This window comes from Pseudochaenichthys georgianus, chromosome 17, assembly GCF_902827115.2.
Source record: "Pseudochaenichthys georgianus chromosome 17, fPseGeo1.2, whole genome shotgun sequence".
NCBI classification, from domain to species: Eukaryota; Metazoa; Chordata; class Actinopteri; order Perciformes; family Channichthyidae; genus Pseudochaenichthys; species Pseudochaenichthys georgianus.
In genome coordinates this window covers 28,571,852-28,578,768 of record NC_047519.1, presented here as the reverse complement: position 1 = coordinate 28,578,768, position 6,917 = coordinate 28,571,852, and positions in this window count along the sequence as shown.

Genomic DNA, 6,917 nt, shown 5'->3' with positions numbered 1-6,917 from the left:
GAGTAGAATATCTGTCCTTTAACTGATAAATGCTATATTTACTTGGTCCTGGGTAAATCTTTAATTAACAGTGACAAATTGATCTTGTCTACACATATTAGACAATTTGGCTCACACATTAATCACAAAACTTGGGCACTATACATTGTGTGAATTGATCCAGGAGAAATCACTTGACCATATGTAGCACACTTTAATCTGACTTCCCTGTTATGATTAATGGGAAATGCAGCCGGTCCCAGGGGCGCCGCCAGGGATTGTGGGCCCCATGAAAATATATCACATTGGGCCCCACCACCAGGCACAGGCCACTTTGTTTATAAATTACCTTGAGGGCCGTAGCGAATGGTATAGCGGTCCGTATACGGCCCGGGGGCCGGAGATTCCCCACCCCTGCTTTAATATAATAACATTAGTATTAATATCATAACCAAAATGTCTGTGATTAACATGTTGTATACAGACTGATCACTCAATGCTTCAAACTGTCCATCATCCTAAATAGACTAAAAGCAGTTTTTTGTTTTATATAGATCATTGGCTATGTGGGAAAATACTGTGTTTGAAATGTATAATTTAAATTAGATGTTAGCTTTTTGTTATATATATATATATATATAATATAGTATTCCAGTCTCCCTTCAGATATGTTAAGTGGCATGTCATTCAACACAATGCTGCTCACCTCCTTCAGTTGGGAGAAAAGCTGGTTCAGGTTCAACATTATGGGGGGACAGGGCTGCTGAGCCTAGAGATGGATCTGTTGGTCCTGGCACAAGGGGGAGGGACAACTGATTTAGTATGAATAGGCGCTAAAAATGTGCTTGCATTTATTAAAGGTAGGGAGGTAAGAATGGAGAAACCAGCTCGAGTGTGCTAGAATTTGAAAGTACACAACTGAAAAAAATCTGCCCCTTCCTTCAGAGTTCCTTACCTCCAACACACACGAACGCGCACATGACAAGAGATAAGTTTGTGCACAGATGGAAGGCTGACAGGCAGGTAGGCCATCCAGTCATTTTTGCCGGGCCAGCTCAGATGATTGGTCGTGCTTTTTACAGCGCCACGGCTTCCACAGATGACATTTTTGTATGTATTTATTGTCAAAGCATTTAATATATTCATTGCTATCGGGATGTGAAGAGCATTCCATGGAATATAACAAAAAGCGTTTCTGAAGTGAATTACCTACCATACCTTTAAATATCAGCTAATAGAGCAGTGAAATTAAAGAACTCTGAATTTTCTGTAAAGATATTAACAGTACTTAATGTCAGCTTAGTAAACAAAAAAACATTAGCTAACAGACTAATTTCCACCACTCATGGACCATACCCACCTTTTCTTGTGAAAAACTGGGTGACATACTGTCGCCCTTTAGTCCCTCTCTCTTGTCTTTCTCTCCTTTCTCTTCTTTTCTTAGAGCCTGACTTTGTTGGTCATTAAGTACTAGCATCCCTCCTCACACGTTTAGTGAGTAATTTATCAATATAATGTTCTATTAATGTTAATTATTGAGGATTGATTGACATTTTTTTTCTTAATGTTCTGAACATTTTGGGGCCCCTGTCAGTCACAGGCCCTTAGAATCGTCCTAACTTTTCACCCCCTTACGGCGCCCCTGGCCGGTCCTAAGGGTTTTGGTGATAACGGGAACCCTTATCCTCAGCCTCTCTGTCGGAAACAGCTCCCAGTGATTGGCTCTTGTCGGAGGTGTTGGATGCAATCACCATAACAGGACTATGGAATATAAAAGAGCCTGCTGTGTAGCTTGAATAAAGCTTAGGGTTTTGAATTTCTTGTCATTACATTATTTGAGAATAGATTCGGTTTTTGTAGCTTGGTTTGTCAAAGTTAACAATACAATAATAAGAGAGGTGTTGAAATAGTGTTCTGTCCTGGCATTTGATTTGTCTTCAATGGAGGTTTAAAGACATTAAGCATCCAATTCACCCCCTTTTGAAATTACATGTCTATCTGTATTACGGCTACTTAATCATTTAAATGAAAATGATTGAGAATTGAGAATAAATTATTTTATTATCATCACCAATGCTGTATTAATAATTGTGTGGGAAATGTACAAAAGCTCAACATAATACAAATTATGAAAATACACCCAACAGATAAAACACAAGAAACGTTCATTAAAAAAAAACCTGCTCTCAAACAAGGAAATACATTCACCAACTTGACATAAAATAAATGTTGATAAAGAAACCCAGAAAAGACAAGCAAATATAGTCCAACACAACTCAAATTCATATTCTTCAATATGCACTCTTGCTTCTATCACATGAAGTTAGATACATACAACTAAATAAACAGATTGAGATCTCTTTGTATTCTTGGTAAATGGATGTGTTGGTGAAGAATGGGTTAAGAAGGATGTGTCGCATCTTCATGTATCAAACACTGAAGGTCAATTCACTTGTCTTATTGCAATACAGGGAGTCAAAGGGCCTGTAAGTGAGTGCTTGACATTTCCGCCCTGGCTGTATATATATAGAAATTGTATTCATTGGGATAAACCCCTTGAGATGCACCATCTCGTTTTCAAGGGGGTCCCGACAATAGCAACAACTTACAGACATAAACAAAAAGACAAAAAGCAAAACATGACACACAAGACAAACCACATACAGTCTGTTAAGTGAAATTCAAGCAATGCACACAATCATTACAATTTGAGACAGTCGAGCAAATCAGTTTCATCAATATCAGTTCTCATTCATAACACTCCGTTCGATGTCTCACTATGGGATGCGCCTCATCGCGGAGCAAACAGAAGCATCAATCTCATTACGCCAATCCTGATTGGCTGGTGATCTTGACGTCAACGTCAGGGGAAATCACCCCCTATAAGTAGCCTGCGCCACAACGCATGCGTCATTCAAACACCTCTTCTCGCTTCAGAGCACATCTCTAATAGTAGCCGGGCTAGCTTAACAGTCCACAGACTGAACCAAAGCTAATTTCGGTCGACGGGCGTTAGCCGGCTACCCTATTCTGCCTCGCAGAAGAGTACGATACTAACACACCAGTTAGTATTATAGTCAACCTCGCCGTTCTTCCTCTGGAGTAAGGTAAGGTTTTGACTTCAAGTTAGCAACACACCAGTTGCTAGCTTGTGTTTTTTTCCCCTCACTGCCAACACCACGGTAGCGAGGACGCTTTTTTCTTCTCTCTTCCACGGAGGAGAAAAGGATTACAGGAATATTACCATACCAGGTAATATCCTTTGAGAGAAAAAGACCCACGCTGTCCTTTTTTCCCCGGATTAAAGACAGATCGGTAAACACTTCTTTCTCGACGTACCTGTTATGAGCGGGCCCTCTCCACGCCTCACGGCGAACGAGATGGACGCCTCTCTCCCTCACACCAGAGGAGTCAGGAATTCGGAGGCTCGGCGCTGCGGTTGCGGGTTGAAAGTGTCAGGCACAGACTCACACCAGATCTGTTCGTCCTGCCTCGGGCTGGAACACGCCCAGGAGGCCATTGACAACCCCGGCTCGTGCGGACATTGTGCCCGCCTCACCATGAAGAGCCTCCGCCGACGGTTAGCATGACAAGCTAGCCTGTCGGGACAGGATCCCCTCATGTCCACTGATTGGCCGGCTGGCAATCAAGACACGGGGGCGTCCGCCGCAGAGACTGAGTCCCTCACCTTCACAGTCTGGGGCTCATCAACTGCGGCAGCCGCGGAACCGGATTCCCGCGCCATATCAGGCCGGGACCCGGTGGCGGCAAAGGACGCGGGAACGGGGCCCCACACTATACCAAGCTGGGGCTCCCGGCTGGACCTCACCATGGTTTCACCCGCGGAGGATGTCCTAGAATTGGATTACATGGAGGACGAAGAGGATGCCTCTGAGTTCCTCCTGTCTGATTCGGACGAGCAAGAAGACGTCTTCGTGTCACCAGCTCAGGCTGCAAAGCCGGGAGCGATGGCTGCTCTCCCGGGCGATAGCACACCAGCTTCGCCCTGTCTCAGTATGGACCTACAAGCCGTGTGTCAGCGCGCTGCGGCCAGACTAGACATCCCATGGCCCGAAGTGGCCAAGGAGACCTCCAGGTCCCGTTACGAGGGAAAACATTTTTCCCAAACAACGAGGACAAAGAGGCAACTCCTCCCGGTCTTTCCGGAGATGTTGGATGAGGTGTCGGTCTCGTGGACCGACACCTCCCTCTCCCTTTAGCAACAAGGCCCCAATCCAGGGTGCCTCCTCCCTTGACTGTGACGGTATGGAGAGGCTCGGCCTGCTCCACATACCGCCTATGGAACCGCTGGTGGCAGCCCACCTCCTACCGAGGATGGGCCCGTCACCAAGCAGGAACCCCACACTGCCAGCGAAGACGGACCGATTCCAGTCGACCATGACTGAACGGTCCTACAAAGCTGCAGCATTGTCCGCCAGAGCTCTGAACGTTTCCTCGATGCTAACCGCGTACCAAGCGGAGCTCTGTGAGGATCTGTCGAGCAATTCTGGACCGGCCACTCTGGACGAGATAGCCGCGGTCACAGACATTTGTCTCTGTGTCCAACGCTGCGCCGTCCAGGCCACGGGCAAGGTAATGGGGATCATGGTGGTGCAGGAAAGAGCTAGATGGCTCAACCTCACCAACCTCCCGGACCGGGAAAAGGAAGATGTGCTTGATATGCCCATCGTTCCCGAGGGGATTTTCGGCTCCGCTCTCGCTTCCATGCAGAGGAGGTGCGAGTCGAAAAAGAAGGAAGACGAGGCCCTCCACCTCTGTCTCCCTCGAAGGGTCCAGCCGCTGCCTCCGCAACAGCGGCCCTTCGCCCAAGCTGCTCCGAACCCTGCTGGGTCTAGAGTCATTTCATTTCATTTCAAACCTTTATTTAACCAGATTGGTCCCATTGAGATCATAGATCTCTTTTTCAAGGGAGACCTGCAGCATATAGGTTCCACATGAAACATAAAACAATAAAGGACATTATACATTATATTTACAGGATACATAGTTATAGACATTTACAAGTGCCCATTGTATCAGCAAGCATTTCATTTAGCCTAGCTTTAAAAACATGCAGAGGAATGAGATTGCTCAGTTTCAATTCTTGCTGAAGATTGTTCCAAGCAAGTGGAGCTGCGCACATAAAAGCTGTCTTACCTAAGACAGTCCTTGCTCTTGGCACATCTAACAAGACTACATAATGTGACCTCAGACAATAGCTGCTTGCAACTCTCTGTGTTATCAGAGAGCAGATATAATACGGGAGTTTACCCAACAAAGCTTTATAGATAAACGTGTACCAATGACTGAGCCTCCGTACAGAGAGTGATGGTAAACCTGCCTTGGTATACAGTGTACAGTGATGTGTAAGCGCTTTACAATTTGTGACAAATCTCAGAGCACTGTGATACGCAGCATCCAATTTGCTCAGGTAATTGGCAGGTGCATTCATATACAACAAATCACCATAGTCCAGCACAGGTAAAAAGGTCACAGTGACTAGCCTTTTCCTGGCCTCAAGCGAGAAACAGGACTTGTTTCTGAAAAAGAAACCTAGCCTAACCCTCAGTTTTTTAAGCAGGTTATTGACATGAAGTTTAAAAGAGAGACAATCATCAAGCCAGATACCAGGGTATTTGTAACAGGCAACAACTTCAAGTTTTGTACCTTGCGTAGTTACAATATCTAAAACAGGCTCTGGTGTCTTTTTAGCTTTTGAAAAGAGCATTATCTTGGTTTTATCCACATTTAAAAGAAGCTTTAATTCAGAGAGCTGAGTCTGAATAGTGTTAAAAACAGCTTGTAATTTAACAACAGCCTCTTTAATGGAGGGACCTGCACAATACATCACAGTATCATCCGCATAAAAATGTAAAGTAGCTTCATCCACATTATCACCTACACTGTTAATATATATGGAGAATAAAAGTGGTCCTAAAACAAAACCTTGTGGTACACCATTAGAAATGTTTAACCATTCAGAAGACAGTCCATCAAAATGAACACATTGGGACCTTTCAGAGAGGTAGTTCACAAACCACCCCACTGCATTGCTGGATATGCCAATACTGAGTAGCCTCTGCTTTAAAATGCGATGATCAACGGTGTCAAATGCTTTGGAAAGGTCAATAAACAGAGCTGCACAACTCTGCTTATTATCTAAAATAGTAGTAATGTCATTTACCACTTTCATTGTCGCAGTGATGGTGCTGTGTTTCTTTCTGAATCCTGACTGATGTTTAGACAGGATATCATTTATACATAAAAACTCCTTTATGTGTTCACTCACTAAGCGCTCGAGCACCTTAGCCAGAACTGACAATTTAGAGATTGGCCTATAGTTATTTAAAATAGTTGCCTCCCCTCCTTTCAGTAAAGGCAAGACATAAGCAGACTTCCATACTTTTGGAATTGTGTTCGTGCTGAGGGAGAGGTTAAAAAGAGAAGTAAGAGGTGGAGCAATAAAATCTGCAGCTATCTTTAAAAAGAAAGGTTCTACATTGTCCGGGCCAGCCGGTTTCCTAGGATCTAACTTGGATAATGCTTCATGAACAATACCAATAGTTAAAGGAGTAAAACTGAAAGGGTTTTCCAGACCACATTGTTCAGAGTCAAGGATTGGAGCGTTCACAGGAGCCACACAGCCAAACAGAGAGCCACAAGATACAAAATGCTCATTAAAGCAATTTAGCATAGTAGCCCTGTCTGATATAGAGCCAGATGCTGTGGTGAGGCACGGAGATAGCTCATTTGGGATATCACCAGTGGAAATCGATTTTATGGCTTTCCAAAATTTCCTAGGATTATTCAGGTTTTCTGTGGTAACCGACAAATAGTACTTTGATTTAGCACTTTTTATTTGAGACGTGAAGCTATTTCTTAGCTGCCTAAAACATAGCCATTCTACCTCTGAGCCTGATTTCCTAGCCTTAGCCCAA